Source organism: Schistocerca serialis, chromosome 1 (genome assembly GCF_023864345.2).
Source record: "Schistocerca serialis cubense isolate TAMUIC-IGC-003099 chromosome 1, iqSchSeri2.2, whole genome shotgun sequence".
In the NCBI taxonomy this organism is placed as follows: domain Eukaryota; kingdom Metazoa; phylum Arthropoda; class Insecta; order Orthoptera; family Acrididae; genus Schistocerca; species Schistocerca serialis.
This window is the reverse complement of record NC_064638.1, coordinates 795,610,771-795,634,345: the sequence shown is the minus strand read 5'-3', so window position 1 is coordinate 795,634,345 and position 23,575 is coordinate 795,610,771.

Below are 23,575 nucleotides of genomic sequence, written 5' to 3'. Positions count from 1 at the left end.
AGCGGCTGAGAAGACACTGTTGGTAGCCCCTCGGTTCATCTGGGCGGTCAACTGCTCAACAATTGCACGTCTGTTCACCCTTACACTTCTCTACAGTCCTCGTTCAGCCCTGTCACCTACAGCTTCTGGTACACCACAGTTGCTTCATCATCGGTTTTGGATAGTGCCATTTTGTCATTCACGGAATGCTTTAACCACGGAGGCACGCAAATATGTCACACACTTAGCCGTTTGGAGATGCTTCCACCCTTAACCCGAAAGCCAACGATCACGTCTTTTGAAAGTCAGATAAATTGCTCCTTTTCCGCATTACGACTACGACTGCACTGTTTTCCGCATTCCCTCCCGTTCCCGACATGCGTTATATGCCCTTCACTGCTACTGTTACCACCTGCCATCTGATAGTCTTTACTGCACGTTGACGTCGAATACAGGCGAAGGTCACATTAATATGACTGGACCGTGTGAAAGAAGGCTTCACAAATTGAGCGTATAAATATGGCAGTTATAAAATTCGCTGATGGTATTGCTATCCACAGTGAAAGTGAAGAAGAATTATGCTTCCTATTGAATGGAATGAAAAACCTAATGAGCACAGAATATGGACTGAGAATAAATTGAAGAAAGGTGAAAAGTAATAAGGATTGGTGGAAACGAAATGATCGTCAAACAAAACATGAAACTTGGACACTATGTACTAGACGAACTGAAGAACTTCTACCAAGGCAGCAAAAAAATGTACGACCCACAAAGCAAACAGGACACACGAAGCGGACTAGCACAGTCAATGAATGAGCATATTTCTCGCCAAAAGAAGTCGGCTGCCATCGAACATAGACCCTAACGTGAGAATGACATTTCTCAGAATGTTTGTTTGGAGTACAGCATTGTGTGGGAGCGAATGACGGACTGAGGAAAACCGGAACATCCAATCGTTTGACATATGCAGCAGGTAAGTGCAGTCGTTTTCATCATATGCGTTCTACCAAGAGGACCGTTTATAAGTTCCATTCCCTCTACATCAAGTCTGAGCGAATTCTGAAATAGTGCGATGTGACACAATAGTATGTGGATTTATATGTATTGTAAGTAGGCTGTTTAGGTTTTCGTATTGGTAACGCCACGTAGCGCTCTGTATGAAAATCACTGGCTGTGCTGCGTGCAGTCTGTGGCTGGTTTGCATTGTTGTTTGCTATTGTAGTGTTGGGCAGCTGGATGTTAACAGCGCGTAGCGTTGGGCAGTTGGAGGTGAGCCGCCAGCAGTGGTGGATGTGGGGAAAGAGATGGCGGAGTTTTGAGAGCGGATGATCTGGACGTGTGTCCATCAGAGACAGTAAATTTGTAAGACTGGATGTCATGAACTGCTATATGTATTATGACTTTTGAACACTATTAAGGTAAATACATTGTTTGTTCTCCATCAAAATCTTTCATTTGCTAACTATGCCTATCAGTAGTTAGTGCCTTCAGTAGTTAGAATCTTTTATTTAGCTGCCAGTATTGGCGCTCGCTGTATTGCAGTAGTTCGAGTAATGAAGATTTTTGTGAGGTAAGTGATTCGTGAGAGGTATAGGTTAATGTTAGTCAGGGCCATTCTTTTGTAGGGATTATTGAAATTCAGATTGCGTTGCGCTAAAAATATTGTGTGTCAGTTTAGTGTTGATCAAAATAGCTAAAGAGTGACTGTCTGAGTACGTTCAGTTTTGCTCAGCTGTTTGAAAATCAAATAATGTGAGAGGTTTACCAACACAGTAATTCACTAATTTTTCTAAGGTGACGTTTCATTATCAGTAGAAGAAACTGAATCTCAGCAGTATTTTATCGCTGATTTCCCGAAACGATTACAGGAAGTTGCCCTTTTTAACACCTGTTTGTCTCCTCCATTTCGTATTTACTCTGACATGCGCAGAAATAAATGGAAGGAAACATGAAGTATACAGAGAGATATGCTGCAAAAGCGGCTACAGATCGCAAATGATAATCTATTGGAGACATGCCGACAATTTTTCTCTCCAACTTCCATTCATGAATGTAACAGAAAAAGAGGAAATGATTGCGGTTCTCGAAGTACCCTCCACCCCACACGTTATGTTGACTTGGAAAGTACAGATGTAGATTTACATGTAGAACATGATTATACTTAAAAATATAAGAGATCTGACAACAAAGTAATGAGACTGATGTCAAAAAAGAATGTTGCTTACCGTTTTAGTCAAGATTAGTATTGTCTCCTTCAAAGTAGTTCCCTTCTGATTGCGCACACTTTTTCCAGCGCTTCTGCCATTGATAGTAACATTTCTGGAACTCATCTTTTGTAATATCCTCCAAGACCCTTGTTACAGCTTTTTTGACATCTTCTGTTGTTTGAAAATGGTGTCCTTTGACCGCCGTTTTGACTCTTGGAAATAGATAAAAGTCGCCGAAGCAATATCTGGTGAATAAGGTGGCTGTGGTAGTACTGAAATTTGTTTTGAGGTTAAAAATTGCTGTACTGACAGAGCAGTATGGGATGGCGCATTATCGTCATGCAGAATCCAATTATCAGCAATGTTGGCATGGACACGAAGAACTCTTTTCCGAAGTCTTTCTAAAATTTCTTTGTAGTAATATTGGTTAACTGTTTGTCCAGGAGGCACCCACTCTTTATGGCAAGTTGACATCCGTCCGTGAGATTGATGGTCGTCCACTGCAGTCTTCATCTTCAACATTCGTTCTGCCTTCACTAAATATTTTATGCCAACGAAAAACTTGAGCTCTTGACAAAACCTCCTCTCGAAAAGTCTTCTGAAGCTTACCGTAAGTTGTCGCATTTTCACCCAATTTAACGCAAAAAGAAATGGCATACTGTTGCACAGTTTTATGCGGTTCCATTTCCATGACAAGAGACACAAACACGTGTAAACTTATTACAGCACAGCTCACGACTGAGCAGTTGCATCGATGTGCTGCTTGGACTAGAAGCAGCATATAGACCAAGGTCAAAGATATTGTGACTATGCAAGCCTGCAGGGTTACCACATCTTGCAAAGAAAATCAGTCTCATTACTTTATTGTCGCACCTCATATAACGCTTCCAGTATTCAACCATATTCAAACATATCTGATAACACTCATTATACCCATAAGGCTCGATGCTTTAACATTCTCCTTGAAAACAGTCTTCGTTTACCAGTCCAACTGGGTGTGGCTTCAACACTGTTTTTCACAGTTGTACAACGAAATGTTCGGCTGATTCCCCATTACTTTTCCAGAACACTATGCTAACATTGAAGTATACGTTTGTAGCGTTCTTCCATAAGTTAAATAAACAACAGATAAACATAACAGATACTTTAGTCATCAACAATATATTCTGCCTCACTGTTTACAACAGTCTGCCAACACTGGGGTAACTTTTCCGTTTCATGGCTGAAAAAATCACATGGTTTTGAGGTGAAGAACTCATCGAGCCGTGTTCGGAATACATTTTCATATAGAAAGGAAGTTCCCGAAAATTGTTCGATAGAGAACGGAAAAGGTGAAAATTTGAGGGCACAAAATCAGGTGAATAAGGTGGGTGTGGAATAACTACCCAACATAACTCCTGCTTAGAGTTTTTTGTCAGTCAAGCAGAATGCAGTGAGGCATTATCGTGGACTAGCGTCATTTCACGCAGCCTTCATAGTTTTTCTTGGATTGCGCCTGCAAGACGTCTCAGTTGTCGACAATAAATGTTAGTGGTGACGGTTACATCATGGGGAAGCAATTCACAATACACCACATCATCACTGTTCCACCAGATGCATAACATTATCTTTTGTGGATGTGTGCAGGTTTCCTTGCGGGGAGTAGCTGCTTTTTTGTGGCTCAACCATTCCTTTCTTTTCCTGATGTTAGCACAAAGAGAAACAAAACTGGCGTTTTATGGATCGGAGAGTAGAATGTCAGGTTCCTTAATCGGGCAGGTACGTTAGAAAATTTAAAAAGGGAAGTGGATAGCTTAATGTTAGATATAGTGGGGATTAGTGAAGTTCGTTGGCAGGAGGAATAAGACTTATCATCAGGTGAATACACGGTTATAAATATAAAATCAAACAGGGGTAATGCAGGAGTAGGTTTGACAAAGAGTAAAAAAATAGGAGCGTGGGTAAGTTACCAGGAACAGCATAGTGAACGCATTATTGTAGCCGAGATCGGGTTTCACTAGGCATGACCTGCACATTAATAGGTATGGGAACGGGAGGCTGGCTAAGCTTATAGGTGACAGTGTAGTGGGTGGTGGTGGTGGTGGTGGTGGTGGTGGGGTCACTCATGGGAAAATTCCTGTAGTAGTTGGTGTTAGAGCTGCACCTTTTTTAGACTGAAGTCAGATGATAGGCATACCTGCTCAAAGGAGGTCCCTCTAACTAAGGGCTCACCTTCCAAGGATGCAATGTTTCCAAGTAGAGAAGGAATTAGCATATTTCATCAAAATATAAGAGGTATTAGAGACATTTACTGAACTGCTTATAGATGCTGACTCTGAGATTATTGGTACATCAGAGCACCACTTAAATAATTCAACAATTCAGAGGCTTCCATTACCAGGATACAGATTAGCTGGCTGTTTCTCAAGGAGTTACTTGCGGGGTGTGGGAGTGGCTATGTACGTAAAAAAACAGTATTCCATTTGAGTCCATAGACATATCACAACACTGCACTGAACAGATATTTGAATGTTGCGCAGGGGAAATTGAATTTAGTGAAACTAAACTTCTAATTGTTGTTGTTTATAGGTCCCCTAACTCTGACTCCAGAGAATTTCTGCTCAGGCTAGAGAGGGTTCTTCATTCACTTTGTAGGAAGTACCAGATACCAGTTATATGTGGTGACTTCAATATAAATTTTGTGTATGATGGTGCAAGAAAAAGGATGTAGGTAGAGCTACTAAATTCATATGATCTGATGCAGACTGTGTTTTTTCCAACTAGGGTGCAGGGGAATAGTAGCACAACCATATATAATATTTTTATTCATTCTTCATTACTAGATGGGCATTCTGTTAGTAAAAGTGTGAATGGCCTTTCAGACCATGACAGACAAATTTTAACACTAAAAGGCTCTTGTACTCAAACAAATGTCATATTTAATTACAAACTATTTAGGAAAGTTAATCCAATAGCAATACAGATTTTTTTAAACCTTGTCAAGGAACAAGAGTGGTAGGATGTTTATAGTTCCGATAACATAGATGATAAATGCAATGCTTTCCTTAACACATTTCTCATGCTCTTTGAGAGTTGCTTTCTACTAGAACTTTCTAAACGGGATACTAGCAGTAATAGACATCCTGGGTGGCTGAGTAGTGGGATAAGGATGTCTCATAGAACGAAGTGGGAATAATACCAAAATGTTAGAAGTAGTCACAATAAACCTACAGTAGCCCATTACAAACAGTATTGTAAGGTGCTTAAAATGTTTATTAGGAATCAGAATTTGTGGTATGCAAATACACTCCTGGAAATTGAAATAAGAACACCGTGAATTCATTGTCCCAGGAAGGGGAAACTTTATTGACACATTCCTGGGGTCAGACACATCACATGATCACACTGACAGAACCACAGGCACATAGACACAGGCAACAGAGCATGCACAATGTCGGCACTAGTACAGTGTATATCCACCTTTCGCAACAATGCAGGCTGCTATTCTCCCATGGAGACGATCGTAGAGATGCTGGATGTAGTCCTGTGGAACGGCTTGCCATGCCATTTCCACCTGGCGCCTCAGTTGGACCAGCGTTCGTGCTGGATGTGCAGACCGCGTGAGACGACGCTTCATCCAGTCCCAAACATGCTCAATGGGGGACAGATCCGGAGATCTTGCTGGCCAGGGTAGTTGACTTACACCTTCTAGAGCACGTTGGGTGGCACGGGATACATGCGGACGTGCATTGTCCTGTTGGAGCAGCAAGTTCCCTTGCCGGTCTAGGAATGGTAGAACGATGGGTTCGATGACGGTTTGGATGTACCGTGCACTATTCAGTGTCCCCTCGACGATCACCAGTGGTGTACGGCCAGTGTATGAGATCGCTCCCCACACCATGATGCCGGGTGTTGGCCCTGTGTGCCTCGGTCGTATGCAGTCCTGATTGTGGCGCTCACCTGCACGGCGCCAAACACGCATACGACCATCATTGGCACCAAGGCAGAAGCGACTCTCATCGCTGAAGACGACACGCCTCCATTCGTCCCTCCATTCACGCCTGTCGCGACACCACTGGAGGCGGGCTGCACGATGTTGGGGCGTGAGCGGAAGACGGCCTAACGGTGTGCGGGACCGTAGCCCAGCTTCATGGAGACGGTTGCGAATGGTCCTCGCCGATACCCCAGGAGCAACAGTGTCCCTAATTTGCTGGGAAGTGGCGGTTCGGTCCCCTACGGCACTGCGTAGGATCCTACGGTCTTGGCGTGCATCCGTGCGTCGCTGCGGTCCGGTCCCAGGTCGACGGGCACGTGCACCTTCCGCCGACCACTGGCGACAACATCGATGTACTGTGGAGACCTCACGCCCCACGTGTTGAGCAATTCGGCGGTACGTCCACCCGGCCTCCCGCATGCCCACTATACGCCCTCGCTCAAAGTCCGTCAACTGCACATACGGTTCACGTCCACGCTGTCGCGGCATGCTACCAGTGTTAAAGACTGCGATGGAGCTCCGTATGCCACGGCAAACTGGCTGACACTGACGGCGGCGGTGCACAAATGCTGCGCAGCTAGCGCCATTCGACGGCCAACACCGCGGTTCCTGGTGTGTCCGCTGTGCCGTGCGTGTGATCATTGCTTGTACAGCCCTCTCGCAGTGTCCGGAGCAAGTATGGTGGGTCTGACACACCGTGTCAATGTGTTCTTTTTTCCATTTCCAGGAGTGTAGAATATCTAATTCACAGGATAAAATTAGAGCCATATGGTTAGTTGTGAAGGAAGTGTCTGGTCAGCAGCACAAGGTCGACCATATAAAGTCAGTTCGCAGTAAAAATATTTCTGTTACTGACAAATCAGACATATGTACAGTATTTAACAATCATTTTCTGAGCACTGCTGGTGAATTAAATAAAAATGTAGTTTCTACAGGGTATCATATGACTTTCTTGGCAAATGCCTTTCTGAGATTGATGTCTGAAATTCTCTCTGTGATACAGACAAGAGAGGGATTGAGTCAATAATTAAATCACTTAAGAATAAGGACTCTCATGGCGATGATGGAGTGTCTAGCAGAATTAAATAAAAATGTAGTTTCTGCAGGGTATCACATGACTTTCTTGGCAAATGCCTTTCTGAGATTGATGTCTGAAATTCTCCTCTGTGATACAGACAAGAGAGAGATTGAGTCAATAATTAAATCACTGAAGACTAAGGACTCTCATGGCGATGATAGAGTGTCTAGCAGAATATTGAAGTACTGTGCTGCACATGTTAGCCCTTTATTTAGCCATATTTGTAATTTTTCCTTTACGAATGGTCAGTTTCCTGAGCGATTAAAGTACACAGTAGTAAAGCTCCTTTATAAGAAGAGAGAAAGGGATAATGCAGATAATTTTAGACCTATTTCTACGCATCAGTGTTTGCAAAAGTTATTGAAAAAGCTGTGTATGTAAGGATAATTGATCATTTTATATCACACAATTTGCTATCAAATGTACAGTTCGGCTTTAGATGTCGTTTAACAACTGAAAATGCTATATTCTCTTTTCTCTGTGAGGTACTGGACGGGCTAAACAAAAGGTTTCGAACGCTTGGCATATTTTTTTATTTAACTAAGGCATTTGATTGTGTTGATCACAAAATATTGCTCCAGAAGTTGGACCATTATGGAATACGTGGAGTAGCTCACAATTGGTTCACCTCTTACTTTAGAACAGGCAGCAAAAGGCCAAAGCTCCTTTATAAGAAGAGAGAAAGGGATAATGCAGATGATTTTAGACCTATTTCTACGCATCATTGTTTGCAAAAGTTATTGAAAAAGCTGTGTATGTGAGGATAATTGATCATTTTATATCACACAATTTGCTATCAAATGTACAGTTCGGCTTTAGATGTCGTTTAACAACTGAAAATGCTATATTCTCTTCTCTCTGTGAGGTATTGGATGGGCTAAACAAAAGGTTTCGAACGCTTGGCATATTTTTTTATTTAACTAAGGCATTTGATTGCGTTGATCACAAAATATTGCTCCAGAAGTTGGACCATTATGGAATACGTGGAGTAGCTCACAATTGGTTCACCTCTTACTTTAGAACAGGCAGCAAAAGGCCAAAGCTCCTTTATAAGAAGAGAGAAAGGGATAATGCAGATGATTTTAGACCTATTTCTACGCATCATTGTTTGCAAAAGTTATTGAAAAAGCTGTGTATGTGAGGATAATTGATCATTTTATATCACACAATTTGCTATCAAATGTACAGTTCGGCTTTAGATGTCGTTTAACAACTGAAAATGCTATATTCTCTTCTCTCTGTGAGGTATTGGATGGGCTAAACAAAAGGTTTCGAACGCTTGGCATATTTTTTTATTTAACTAAGGCATTTGATTGCGTTGATCACAAAATATTGCTCCAGAAGTTGGACTATTATGGAATACGTGGAGTAGCTCACAATTGGTTCACCTCTTACTTTAGCAACAGGCAGCAAAAGGCCATTATTCACTATGTTGATAATGGCTGTGATGTGGCGTCAGAGTGGGGTACTGTCAAGTGGGGGGATGCCCCAGGGATCAGTGTTGGGGCCACTCCTGTTCCTTATTTATATAAATGATATTCCCTCTAGCATTACGGATAACTCTAAAATATTTATGCCTGCTGATGACACTAGCTAGGTAGTAAAGGATGTTGTGTGCAACATTGGCTTGGTTTCAAATAGTGCAGTACATGACCTAAGTTCATGGCTTGTAGAAAATAAACTAACACTAAATCACAGTAACACTCCGTTTTTATAGTTTCTAACACATAATTCAACAGAACCTGACGTTTTAATTTCACAGAACGGGCATATGATTGGGGAAATGGAACAGTTCAAAGTTCTAGGTGTTCAGACAGATAGTAAGCTGTCATGGAAAGCCCACGTTCAGGATCTTGTTCAAAGACTGAATACTGCCATTTTTACTATTCGAACGGTACCAGAAGTGAGTGATCTTTCGATACAAAAATTAGTCTACTTTGCTTATTTTCATTCACTTATGTCGTATGGTGTTATATTTTGGGGTAACTCTTCCCATTCTAAAAGGATATATTTGGCTCAGAAACGGGCGGTTCGGGCAATAAGTGGTGTAAGTTCATTAACCTCTTGTCGACCCCTGTTCACGAGTCTGGGTATTTTGACATTCGCCTCTCAATATATATATTCCTTGCTGTCATTTCTTGTTAATAATATTAGATTATTCCCAAGAATAAGCAGCTTTCACTCTGTTAATACTCGGCAGAAATCAAACCTGCATCTGGATCGGACTTCCTTAACTCTTGTGCAAAAAGGTGTGCAGTATACTGCTGCAACCTTTTTCAGTGAGCTACCACTCGAATTCAAAAATCTTATCAATAATTCACGAGCTTTCATATTGAAACTGAAGAGTTTCCTCATAAGTCACTCTTTCTGTTATATCGAGGAGTTCCTTGAAAAATTAAGCTGATTCTTATTGTATTGTCGTTTACGTTTACTTAAATTATGAACTGATTTTTTCGGGTTCATGAACATTTATTTTTATCTGTTTTTACTTTTATATTGTAATTTCATGTATTGACACGTTCTGTGACCTTGGAGATTTGCTCCTCAATTTGGTCCTATTGAACTTTACGTGTAAATAAATAAAAATAAATGGACACGAAGCCCAAGCCTACCACAGTGGTACAAGTTTATATGCCAACTAGCTCTGCAGACGACAAAGAGATTGAAGAAATGTATGAATTATTCAGATAATGAAGGGAGAGGTAAATTCAATAGTCATGGGGCGACTAGAATCCGATAGTACGAAAAGGAAGAGAAGGAAAAGTAGTAGTTGAATATGGAATTGAGGTAAGGAATTAAAGAGGAAGCAGCACGGTAGAATTTTGTCCAGAGCATAACTTAATCATAGCTAATACTTGGTTTAAGAATCATGAAATAAGGTTGTATACGTGGAAGAGGCCTGGAGACACTGGAAGGTTTCAGATAGATTATACGAGGGTGAATCAAATGAAAACCTTAAATTTGTAATAACAAATCGAAATTTCGCGCCGTTATCCTGTAAGTTGGTAAGCGTGCTACAAACAGCGTGCAGAATGGCCTGTAGGTGGCAGCATAGTGCAGATGCACACATACCGTCGCAGTATCAGTATTAAAATGGCCGCCCAACTTGCGACTTGCGCCAGGGAAGAACAGCGTTCTGTTATTCGGTTTTTGCTTAGTGAAGGTGTGAAAGCTGTTGAAATTCATCACCGAATGAAGGTACAGTAGGGTGATGCATGTTTGTCACAGCAGCAAGTTTACGAATGGAGTAGGAAGTTCGCAAATGGTGTGACTTCAGTGGAAGATGCTCCTCGCCCAGGCCAGGCACAGCGCCTTGTGAATCCATAGAACATTGCAGAAGTTGAAGCCATAGTGAAGGTAAACTGCCTTGTGACACTGAATGACATTGTAGTATGTTTACAGATTAGTCATGGGTCAGCATACCACATTGTGCATGATGTGCTCCAGTTTCACAAAGTGTCTGCAAGGTGCCACAGCAGCTGACTCCTGAAATGAGAGAACCACGTGTTGATGCTTGTGAAGAACTTCTTCGGCACTTTGAACGAGAAGGTGATGGATTCCCTGCAAGGACCCGTTGCTGGGGACGAAACCTGGGTTCCCTTCCACCAACCGGAAACGAAGAGAGCGAGCAAGGAATGGCGCCATGTCTCATCACCAAAACCAAAGAAGTTTCGAACAGAACCATCAGCAGGGAAGGTTATGCCGACTCTCTATTGGGACGAAAAAGGCGTCATTTTGGGGAATTACATGCCTAGAGGGACCATTGTCACCAGTGCATCATACACAGATCTCCTGAAAAATCATCTGTGGCCTACAATCAAATAAAAGCTACACGGATTGCTGTCAGCAGCTGTCCTTTTGCAATATGACAATGCAAGGTCCCACACTACCCGTACAACAGTTGCAACAATCACAGACCTGCATTTTGAGTGTCTTTCTCATCCACCATACTCACCAGACCCTGCCCCAAGTGATTTCGATATGTTTGGACCACTCAAAGACGAAATGGGAGAAAAGGAGTTCCGTTCTGATGAAGAGGTACGCCACGCAGTGCATAGGCGATTGAGCGGACTACCAAAAGTAGGTAACAGTAGGTAAAAAGACGAGGGCTAGTAGAACTCCTTGGGTAACAGGATAAATATTGAATTTAATTGATGAAAGAAGAAAATATAAAAATGCAGTAAATGAAGCAGGCAAAAAGGGAATACAAACGTCTCATAAATGAGATCGAGAGAAAGTGCAAAATAGCTAAGGACAAATGTAAGCACATAGAGGCTTATCTCACTAGGGGTAAGATAGATACAGCCTACAGGAAAATTAAAGAGACCTTTGGAGTAAAGAGAACCACTTGTACGAATATCAAGAGCTCAGATGGAAACCCAGTTCTAAGCAAAGAAGGGAAAGCAGAAAGGTGGAAGGAGTATATAGAGGGTCTATACAAGGGCGATGTCCTTGAGGACAACATTATGGAAATGGAAGAGGATGTAGATGAAGATGAAATGGGAGATATGATACTGTGTGAAGAGTTTGACAGAGCACTGAAAGACCTGAGTCAAAACAAGGCCCCAGGAGTAGACAACATTCCATTAGAACGACTGACAGTCTCGGGAGAGCCAGCCGCGACAAAACTCTACCATCTGGTGAGCAAGATGTATGAGACAGGCGAAATTTGCTCCGACTTCCAGAAGAATATAATAATTCCAATCCCAAAGAAAGCAGGTGATGACAGATGTGAAAATTACCGAACTATCAGTTTAATAAGCCACAGCTGCAAAATACTAACATGAATTCTTTACAGACGAATGGAAAAACTAATAGAAGCCGACCTCGGGGAAGATCAGTTTGGATTCCTTAGAAATATTGGAACACGTGAGGCAATATTGATCCTACGACTTATCTTGGAAGCTAGATTAAGGAAAGGCAAACCTACATTTCTAGCATTTGTACACTTAGAGAAAGCTTTTGACAATGTTGAGTGGAATACTCTCTTTCAAATTCTGAAGGTGGCAGGGGTAAAATACAGAGAGCGAAAGACTATTTACAATTTGTACAGAGACCAGATGGTAGTTACAAGAGTCGAGGGACATGAAAGGGAAGCAGTGGTTGGGAAGGGAGTCAGACAGGGTTGTTGCCTATCCCTGATGTTATTCAATTTGTATATTGAGCAAGCAGTGAAGGAAACAAAAGAAAAATGCGGAGTAGGTATTAAAATCCATGGAGAAGAAATAAAAACTTTCATGTTTGCCGCTAACATTGTAATTCTGTCAGAGACAGAAAAGGACTTGGAAGAGCACTTGAACGGAATGGATAGTGTCTTGAAAGGACAATATAAGATGAACATCAACAAAAGCAAAACAAGGATAATGGAATGTAGTCGAATTAAGTCGGGTGATGCTGAGGGAATTAGATTAGGAAATGAGACACTTCAAGTAGTAAAGGAGTTTTGCTATTTGGGGAGCAAAATAACTGATGCTGGACGAAGTAGAGAGAATATAAAATGTAGACTGGCAGTGGCAAGAAAAGCGTTTCTGAAGAAGAGAAATTTGTTAACATCGAGTATAGATTTAAGTGTCAGGAAGTCATTTCTGAAAGTATTTGCATGGAGTGTAGCCATGTATGGAAGTGAAACATGGACAATGAATAGTTTTTACAAGAAGAGAATGTGGTGCTACAGAAGAATACTGAAGATTAGATGGGTAGATCACATAACTAATGAGGAGGTGTTGAATAGGATTGGGGAGAAGAGAAGTTTGAGGCACAACTTGACTAGAAGAAGGGATCGGTTGGTAGGACACGTTCTGAGGCATCAAGGGATACCAATTTAGTATTGGAGGGCAGCGTGGAGGGTAAAAATCGTAGAGGGAGACCAAGAGATGAATACACTAAGCAGGTTCAGAAGGATGTAGGCTGCAGTAGGTACTGGGAGATGAAGAAGCTTGCACAGGATAGAGTAGCATGGAGAGCTGCATCAAACCAGTCTCGGGACTGAAGACCACTGAAGACCACAACAACAACAACAACAACAACCAAAAGAATTTCCTTCTAAAGGAATTTATGCACTTTGTAAGCGCTGGAGGACTTGCATCGAGCGTGGGGGAGTTATGTTGAAAGTTGATACAGCTTTGTACTACTTCTGCACAATAAATAATATTTTAAAAAATATTTAAGGTTTTCATTTGACTCACCCTCGTACAATGGTAAGACAAAGATTTAGGAACCAAGTTTTAAATTGTAAGACATTTCCAGGGGCAGATGTTGATTCTGACCACAGTCTATTGATTATGAACTGTAAATTAAAACTGAAGAAATTGCAAAAAGAGCACAATTACATACTTCTTTATCGCACCTTCTCAAAAGACCGACAGACAGCGAGATCGGTAAAGAAAATGAGGTACGTAAAATAATTGAGTCTGGACATTTGTGAGAAGCACTGTGTCCACGTGGCGCAGTGGTTAACGCAGCTGCCTAGCAAACAGAAGATCCCGGGCTCGAGTCCTGGTCTGGCACACATTTTCATTCGTTGCCGCTGATTTCTCATGAAGTCCAGATGCAGCTGATACCAATAGTTTCTTCCCTTTCCTTTCTCCCCTTCCCCCTTCAAACGGCTCTGAGTGCTATGGGACTGAACTTCTGAAGTCATCAGTCCCCTAGAACTTACAACTACTTAAACCTAACTAACCTAAGGACATCACACACATCCATGCCCGAGACAGGATTCGAACCTGCGACCGTAGCGGTCGCGTGGTTCCAGACTGTAGCGCCCAGAGCCGCTCGGCCACTCCGGCCGGCCCCTCCCCCTTCAGTTTACATAATATGTACCACGGCTGCGGATACTGCGTGGTGTCTATTCTTTCGGACACGTCTGAAAGAACATACACTATGTGATCAAAAGTATTCGGACGGCCCCAAAAACATATTTTTTTCATATTGGGTGCATTTTGCTGCCATCTACTGCCAGGTACTCCATATCAGCGACCTCAGTAGTCATTAGACATCGTAAGAGAGGAGAATGGGGACCTCCGCGGAACTCACAAACCTCGTGGTCAGGTGATTGGGTGTCACTTGTGTCTGTACGCGAGATTTCCACACTCCCAAACATCCCTAGGTCCATTGTTTCCGATGTGATAGTGAAGTGGAGACGTGAAGGGACGCGTACAGCAGAAAAGCGTACAGGCCGACCTCATCTATTGACTGACAGAGACCGCCGTTAGTTGAAGAGGGTCATAATGTATAATAGGCAGACATCTGTCCAGACCATCACACAGAAATCCCAAACTGCACCAGGATCCTCTGAAAGTACTATGACAGTTAGGCGGGAGACGAGAAAACTTGGATTTCATGATTGAGCGGCTGCTCCGCACATCACGCTGCTAAATGCCAAACGACACGGTACACAATGTCTCGATCCGATGGCAAGGTGTGGGTAAGGAGAATGCCCGGTGAACGTCATCTGCCAGCCTGTGTAGTGACAACAGTAAAATTCGGAGGCGGTGGTGTTATGGCGTGGTCGTGTTTTTCATGGAGGGGCTTGCACCTCTTGTTGTTTTGTGTGGCACTATCACAGCACACGCCTAAATTGATGTTTGAAGCAACTTCTTGCTTCCCACCGTTGAAGAGCAATTCGGGGATGACGATTGCATCTTTCAACACGATCGAGCACCTGTTCATAACGCACGGACTGTGGCGGAGTTGTTACACGACAATAACATCCCTGTAATGGACTGGCCTGCACTGAGTCCTTACCTGAATCCTATAGAATATCTTTGAGATGTTTTGGAGCGCGGACTTCATGCCAGGCCTCACAGAACGACATCGTTACCTCTCCTCAGTCCAGCACTCCGTGAAGAATGGTTTGCCATTCCCCAAGAATCGTTGCAGCACCTGATTGAACGTTTGCCTGCGAGAGAGGAAGCTGTCATCAAGGCGAAGGGTGGGCCAACACCATACTGAATTCTATCATTACCGATGGAGGGCGCCACGAACTTGTAAGTCGTTTTCAGCCAGGTGTCCGGATACTTTTGATCACGTAGTGTATTCCACACATTCATAAAATCAACGCACTGAGCAACCCATGAGTTTCAGATACCGCAAACCACAGTTTTCAAAATCCTGTGGAAATGCTAGCGATGAAACTGTGCAGGCACTCACTCCAAGAGAGTGACTTCTTCCCCGAGATATCGGCAGAGGGGAACGACAAAGAGATTTATTTTTGGAGAATCAACGTTTCACACGAACGGTCAAGTTAATCGGCACAATGTTCGTTTTCAGGGAACAGAAAACACCGTTTCTCTAACGAACGTGAATATCTTTCGACAAATTTCCTCTCGAGGTAGAAGATTTACCGTCCCTTCATCTTCATAGAGAAAGCAATGACAGGCATTTGCTACCTTGTCATGCTTTCGTTGTGTGTTCTGCCTTAATTGCAAGAAGACGGTATCATTTCATCCTGTAAGAAGATGGTACAACTCCTCACTTCCATTAGGCTGCACAGGGTTGTTCAGCCTGGCAGATGCTGATGATGACATGTGACGCTGATGGCCACCAGTACCACTGGACTTAACCTCTTTTGCTTATTTATGGCGGTATATGATAGAGAAAGGGTTTGTCACACCCCTGCCCTATACCTCGCCACAGCTACGGCAGTGAATCCCAGTTATGTAGAGTCCATCACCACCAATATGTTGCACTTGGTTTGGGAAGATTATGAAAACTGTCTCGAAGTCTGCCGGGTGACTAGAGGAGCACATGTCGAGTATCTGTAACTTGCAAAAGAAAGAAAAATAGCTTCCAGAGATACTCTATGAACAGCATAAGGTTTGAAGCGAAACTTATACCATTGCTTTTGTTCAAAGTTTTGAAAAACTGCAAAGTACTCTTGTGCTCACCGTGTACATAACAAAATGATCAGTTTTACTGATTACTGTTCCTAACGAGCACGTGCTGACATCTACAGGGTGTCCACAAATTTTTACAACTTAAGACTTAAAACACCTACATTATGTATTGACAGATAGTCTCCAACATGCGATAAGATAACTCATAAAGTTTTGTTTTCTCATTCAAACACATCAATTATTCCCTCTTGATGGCCCGGATTTCATTTTCTTTCCACGTACGATTCAAGATCTCCGTGGTGACATGTTCAAATGCATTGCGAATGCGTGCCTTCGAGCACTGTAACCTTGGTTCGGTGCACCAGATCCTCTACAAAACCCCACAGGAGGAAGTCTAGTAGCGTGAGGTCAGGGGATCGGGGGCCATGGAACTGGACCATCACATTCGATCTAACTATCCGGGAACTTTTCATTTATAAACTCTATAAACTGACAGACATTCAGGGACCAGCGAGGGAGAGGTGGAGGGGCAGGGGGGGGGGGGGGGAGGGGAGAGAGAGGGAAGGAGTGGGTTTGCCCCATCCTGCTGGAATATGGCATCACGTTGCTGATATTCTAGTTGTGGCACAGCAAACTCTTGTAACATGTGCAGGTAAGCACCACCGTCGAGAGCAGACCCGATGAAAAAGAATGAGCCAATGATGCAATTGTGCATCATTCCACACCAGAAATTGAGTTACTGACTATCTACTTCCATTTCATGTGTAGCATGAGGACGTTGTACACGCCATATACGAACGTTATGACGATTCCGTTTTGCAGATACATGAAACGGTGCCCCATGGGAGAAACAAATATTTTCCAAAATGTCATTGTCTAGCATATTCACTGCAAACTGTTCGCGCTGAGGTTTATCCATAGGCTTTAATGTTTGATGCAGCTGGACCTTGTAGGGATACAGCCGTAACCCCTCATGGAAGACTTTGTGCACTGTTGATCATCTCATTTCCAACTCTCTGGCCGCCGTACGTACCAATTTTGTCGGACTACTTGCAAACGCCTGCTGTAACCTTGACCACGTTTGCATGGAGAACACTACCTACTTTCATAGACTTCATATCCCCAGCCTGAATAGTTGGTCGGAATGGTGGTTACCTTCCATACTGTGTTCTAAAATTTCGTTGCACTTGGGTGTCGCACGTCGTTTGTATGAACCAAGCCACACACTGAGCACTCTCCTGTGGCGTTCACATTTTATCAGGTTGTCAAGTTCAATTTTGGTCTCAAAACAGGGTCACTTAGAACGCAAAAAAACTTTGAGTTATCTTTTCACATGTTGAAACTCATCTGTTAATATCTAGTATATTTTTAAAGTTATTAAAACAATAAGTTGTGAAGATAATTTAAGGTCACCCTGTATTTCAGTGATACCCTGGATAAAACATTTCGTCATTTGAATGATTAATAAAGATTCGTAAGGAATTTCACAAATAAGTTAAGTATGAGTGAAATCGTGGCGAATGTTTTTGATGAGAGCCAAGTTTACTGAGAATGAATGAATCACTGCTGTGTGTTTGGCCAGTAGTTCACAGCGTACTGACGTTCGACAATTTGTGGCGGCATCCAAGCGTGTGGCAAGTGTGATAGCGCGCAGAGAGCGAGCAATCCTTTGCTCACTTGAACGTGCTGGCAGCTGACAAGCTGTCGGAGAGATAGCGGCGCCTGTGTACACAAGCGACGCGCCACGCGCCAGCGCCACGTGTGCCTGCCGAAGTGCGCTGCCGACCACACAGTGGAGACGCACCTCGGTCGACTGACTCGCGTAGCCATGAAAGAGGGTGCAAGGACTCAAACTGATACTCACCCAAGGCAATAACGTTACTGTTGGTGTTATCACTAGAGTAACCTATGTGAACTGAAATGAAATTCTGTTCAATCACGGTCTGATTTTCTGAATTAGTCATGTGGAGAGTGCAGTCATATACTAAAAGGAATTTAAAGGACAGGTTGAAAACTTGTATTCCAACAGCCTAACTTGCGATGTCTGTCTGACTTCATTCGCTTTTTGAACTTCTTTTAAAAATGAGTTTTATCTATTTGGCCACATGAGGATATCACGACGATTGAAATCCACATCAGTGTGTTAAGAAGAAGTGTCGAATATTGTTAGAGATGGTAGTACAGACAAGTATACCAAACATGGATTTGGAAACGTATGCATTTTGAGATATGAACTGTTGTTCGAGGGGTTGAATGAAAGATATTCTTAGCGGATGACAGTCGTTACATGGGCGCTAGGTTAACAGGGTCAACAGACCGTGAAACTTCCCCTGTGAATGAAAATTAAGAATGACTGTGCTGCTAAACTTCTAAGTTATTTGATTTTCAAACAGCTGAGCAAAACTGAACTTACTCAGACAGTTCTCTCTTTACTTATTCTGATCAACACTAAACTGACACACAATATTTTTAGCGCAACGCAGTTTGACTTTCAATAATCCCTACAAAAGAATGACCCTGACTAACAATAACCTATACCTTTCATGAATCACTTACTTCACAAAAATCTTCGTTATCGAACTACTGCAATACAGCGAGCGCCAATACTGCCACCTAAATAAAAGATTTTAACTACTGAAGGCACTAACTACTGATAGGCATAGTTAGCAGATGAAAGATTTTGATAGAGAACAAACAACGTATTTACCTTCATAGCGTTCAAAAGTCATTTTATATATATATATATATATATATATATATATATATATATATATTTCATGACATCCAGTCTTACAAATTTCCTTTTTCTGACGGACACACGTCCAGATGGTCCACTCTCAAAACTCTCGCATCTCTCTCCCCATATCCACCACTGCTGGCGGCTCACCTCCAACTGCCCAACGCTACACTAGCGAATATTCCAACAATGAGTCCAACCAGCCACAGACTGCACACAGCGCACTCAGCGATTTTCATACAGAGCACTACGTGGCGTTACCAACATAAAAACCTAAACAGCCTACTTATAACCGTTTAGATGTCTTTCTTCTGTATCCCAGTACCCTAGGTACACATTAGTCTGAGCATTAGGTAGCCTGCAGTCAGTTGTGTGATTCGTAGTATGCTATACTGCAGTTTTTGTTCGTTAAATGTAGTACACACTGCATCTTAGACGTGGTGAGCGACAAGGAACCCCTTGAGTGCGAGATCGCAATTTCAATATTTAGTAACGCTCAACTGAAAGCGTTGACTTAACAATTTTGAGAAGAAAGATATTAGCTGCTAATGACTGACCATGTGCGCCAAGAGGCAATAGAAAATGCAGGAGGCGCAGTGATCAATCTTCTATGAGATGTATGTATTATACTCCACAAAATGGACATCGTCGACATTCAAGAAATGTTCCTAATAAACCATTAACTAGCACCATGAACATCGAATGAAAAATGGTGCGTCACCGTGATCACAAAGATTCGCACCATCAACAGCGCAGGGAACTCCATAGGAGTTATAATCGGTGTAGGGTGTTCAGCTAGGATCCACTCTGAAAGAAGGCATATAGACTCATATTGATGTAACGAGGTGATGAGATCTGATGCAACGTGATGGCACGCAACCGAACGCGAAACGGTCGGTCGTGGAGCTTACCTGCAACTGGCAATCCTTTAAGGCGTTGCTTCAGATAGTGCCATAATATGTTTTATAGGCACGGAGAAAACAGGCATCCAGAGGCTGAATTAGTCCAGCGGTTCCAGGTGGTGTGAAAGGGATAGTTTGCTCTAAAGGAGTGTGATTTTCATACGCAGACCAGGAATCAAGCAAAAGCAGGTTATTTTGACCAGCTATTGGCCCAAAACAGTGCCCATGCCACAGCTGTAGTTCTCTTATGCCCATTTTCCCACTCTTGCTTGCTGTGACGTAAATATTCCCTAGTGCCCTTGCAAGGTCACGCACACGAAAAAGAATTGCAGGGGACAGAGCATCTCCAACTTCTCGCAGAGCAATAAATAACTTTCCAGCCATTTATGCTCCAGATTAACAGTCGGCAAAATTGTGTACGAATGCGTTAAGGCATTAATCTTAGTGGGTCTTGAAACAGCTCTCTTGGCACCTCTAATTTCCAGGGTTCCTTTTTATGCATTTCCTCTTCAAATCCGCACTGTCGGAGTTATAAACAAATTCCTTACTGAAAGACAGACAGGATAAGTTTGTTTATCTCATCTACAAATTTTCGGGGCGATACTGCAGTTTTCAGTGCATCGTCAAGTTGACGCTTTGTTTTAAATTTCGTTATTTTACGTCTTCCAATTCTGTAGCACTGTTTGAAGTTGTGCAACCATCCACTGCTTTCGTTGAAATAACTGTAATGTATGTCGCGCGCAGTTTGATGTGCATAATGTAGTAGGTCACCATCACGCACGTCCTGTAAACTGCATCGGGCATCCTTGAAACGTGTAAACGCCAGTTTTTGTAACAAGTGCGCCTTGTCCTCCCTTGAATTTCCCTATTTTTTCCTATGCACTACATGATCATATTGCTGCGGACTTATCAGACATCTGTTCATAACTTTTTTTTTACTATGCTGCGGATGATCTTCCATGTATGAAATTATGTTTAGTAGCCGCACCTTGGACAACGATTGTCCACTACTACGTTTCATTAGAGACGGGATGTGTGGCTCCCTGTCCAACAAGGATGATGAACTACTCATCTATGACTCGACACCTGTTTCAATATCAAAAATTTTGTGGTAAGTTCCTATGGGACCAAACGGTTAAGGTCATTTGTCCCTAGGCTTACACACTACTTAATCTAACTTACACTAACGACAACACCATGGAGGTAAGAATAAGGGGAGATGGCGCTACGTATCCCAGCCGTACTACGTTTTGAAGCCATGGGGGCGTGGCTCGCTACCATGACACTCTGACGAAAACATTGCCAGTGTGCTATAGCGCTGCGTGTATTGCAGTCGCTAATTGCACCATATAAGCATGTAACGTCATCAGATTGGTTGTTTCAAAGTTTTTGTTTAAAATAAAATCTCGTAAAGGCGAAATTCCGCGTTTCTTCTGATTAAAAATAGTTTTTAATGTAATTTTACGAATAGCTAGCCTTCAATGTAAACGATACAATTTTGTCAATTCAGTAATAAACGTGTATCACAAACTATATAATAGAAACTGAAAACTAAGTTAGCTATACCCTCCCTCCAAAGCCCAATAAATACATCTTGTTTGTAATACGTACTGGGACATTTCAGTTACGTTACACTACTAGGAAACACTGTTCATTACCACCAATATTTACTGAAATACGGTACATAGAATGGCATATCTACACAATGTCCTGTTTAGGCCTATACTTTACGCCAGTTAATGTAGTGTCAGCTTTTAATTTGGTACATGATGGAGACAAAGTGAGTTACTCAACACTTCGATTATCGACGATACGTACGTATTATACTGAAACGTGAACCTGAAAACTAAGAATTTAATTCTTTGAATTAACGTACCTTTTGCAAATGTTTTGGGTGTGTAGGGAAAACTGATGGTACAGCATTTTCTCGGAGCCTTACTGTTGAATGGGAAGTTCGGTCTATGTCCTCTTCTCGGAAATGCTGAGAACATATAGTGCTCCATTTAGACGCACGCCAATTCTTCCTCTGTGGTGTCACCGCCAGACACCACACTTGCTAGGTGGTAGCTTAAATCGGCCGCGGTCCATTTAGTACATGTCGGACCCGCGTGTCGCCACTGTGTGATCGCAGACCGAGCGCCACAACAAGGCAGGTCTCGAGATACGGGATAGCACTCGCCCCAGTTGTACGACGACTTTGCTAGCGACTACACTGACGAAGCCTTTCTCTCATTTGCCGAGAGACAGTTAGAATAGCCTTCAGCTAAGTCCATGGCTACGACCTAGCAAGGCGCCATTAACCGTATCTGAAGATAGTCTTATTTGTATTATCAAGAGCGATGTACCACAAGGATGGAATAAAGATAAGTATTCGAGGAGCTGCATACTTTTCTTGTTAGAATTCACTGCTTATCCTGTTCCAGAATTCACGCCCGTCTGCGTTAGATAGCGTGCATTTCGGCCTCCTATATCTACAAGGTGTTGGCACATTTACCAACACATCATCCTCCTCGCGCCATTCTCCCACAGAGCTTTCCGACTTTCATTTTTAGGAAATCTAAAATCATACAGGAGAAAAACACGCTATAGTACAAGTACCGATGTAGCATACGTTCATTCACAATGAAGTTGTAAAATCACACATAACGAGACAACGTACACATGAAATGCTATTCCCTTCGATTTCGCATCACAATCAGAACGATTCGTACATCCGAACACCACACAAGTCACCATAATAGCGCAAAATCCTTCCAAAAGCGAGCGACAAGCCTATGCACACAAGCTTACAGCAGCAATGTTTTGGTCGGACTGAGATGGCTACCCTCGGCTTCACATAGCTTCACAGCTGTGACGTCACGGCGTCTCCCTCTATTCTTATCTCCATGGACAACACGCACGCCCATGCCGAGGGACGAGGGAGGGCGCCGCGCGAGCCGTGGCAAGGCGCCTTCAGACGCACGGCTACCCCGCGCGGCATTTGAGTATCACTTCCACTTGTTAAGCACATATCGTCACCATTGTACTCCTCATGCACATTGTCCGCACAGTCGAGCGTATATGACAGCACACATTCCACTGACTCATCTTGCAGAAACGCTAATATTTCATTTGCCACTTCTTTCTCTCTCTTTGAAATTCCTTGTGTTCATTTCTGACGAAATACCAACTTCAGCAAGTGTTGTTGTAGATATAATGCAATGTTTGCTTTGTTTATCGTTTCCATTGCTCTGCTTTGCATCAATACCACCAGCATTGTACCAATGTTGTGAGTTACTCGTCGACTAAGCAGCTCAACTACGCTTCGTAGCCTCATGCTGTATTCACCATTGGACACCACCAGTCCCGCCCCCTGATCCCATTAGCAGCCAATATTGTGGTTCCATTGTAAACAATATGTGAGTCATCGAATGCTATAAATATCATTGGCCTTTTGCGACCTCGCACTCAAGAGGCTCCTTCCATCGTTTATCTTTTACCCTGCTAGAGAATCCGTGTCCCTAATTTGCTGGAGAAATCTGCCGAACCGGTTAGCACATGGTATGAACCCTGCGGCTAAGTAGAGGGCAAGAGACAGCAAATACTTCCATTCGCCAAACTTTATCTAACGTCACTACCACAATATCACCGGTTGAGCGGTTGGGTTCCACTGCTAACAAGTGGTAGAAAATGGGAAAGAAAATGTACGTACAAACAGCACAATAACAGGAAATACAAAAGTGAAGTCATTTAGGTATTACTAAAATACGGTGATACATAATCATAAGGTGTAGGCTTTCACTGCAGGAGTTTTCATTAATTGAAACTTCCGGGCTAAGAGGCCGTGGTCGAACAGTAGAAATTCTTTCTTCTGACGTTTCGTTGC